Genomic DNA, 969 nt, shown 5'->3' on the forward strand with positions numbered 1-969 from the left:
AGGAGGGCCACCCAAATGATCCGGGGACAACAGGGCAGACCCTACATTGAAAGACTGTGGGACCTAAACCTGTTCAGCCTTCACAAGAGAAGGCTGAGGGGGGACCTGGTGACTGTCTATAAACTCACTAGGGAGGACCAGAAGGGTTTGGGGGGACACAGTTTCTCCTAGCGCCCCCTGGCATAACAAGGAATAATGGCCACAAGTTGTTGGAGAGTAGGTTTAGATTAGACATCCGCAAGAACTACTTCACAGTTAGGGCGGCTAGGAGCTGGAACGAACTTCCAAAGGAAGTGGTGCTGGCTCCTACCTTGGGGGTCTTTAAGAAGAGGCTTGATGCCTACCTGGCTGGACTCATGTGAGTCCAGTTTTTCTCCCGCCCAGGCGGGCAGTCGTACTTGAAGATCTACAAGGTCCCTTCCGACCCGACTTCTATGATTCTATGACATTCAGTACTTAATTTCCAAGAATTTTTAATGCAAGTTCAGTGCCTGACAGCCTGCATCTCTGAAAATCTCTTCTGAGTTCAATTTCAGTTTCTGTCACTGACTTACTCGGTGGCATTGGGTAAGTCACTTGAAGATACATGGCAATTCTGTTTTTCCATCTGTAAAACAAAAATAAGGCCATCTTTTTAGGGCACTGTTAGGCTTAGCTTATTCATGTTTTTAAAGCACTCTTAAAGCTTTTCTATGCTGCAGCAGGAGGAAGCTTACAATTTTTTGGCTCTTTAACTTTAAAATGTTAAAATGCCCACATGAAGCACCTCTTCCTCAAAACTGATTAGCCATGTTTTTGCAAATCTTCTTAGAAAGTAGATTAAGTTTCTTTTAGGATGAGACATTGGAAAAAAGTTTCGTGTGCCTGTCATTCAGAGTAATTTTATTGCTTCTGTGAGCCCTTCCCCAGCAATCTAAACTTACACTGCTTCAACAACTATCTGCTTCAACAACTATCTGTTTTTATAGT

Source organism: Gavialis gangeticus, unplaced genomic scaffold, assembly GCF_001723915.1.
Source record: "Gavialis gangeticus isolate Ggan-Ray unplaced genomic scaffold, GavGan_comp1, whole genome shotgun sequence".
Lineage (NCBI taxonomy): Eukaryota > Metazoa > Chordata > Crocodylia > Gavialidae > Gavialis > Gavialis gangeticus.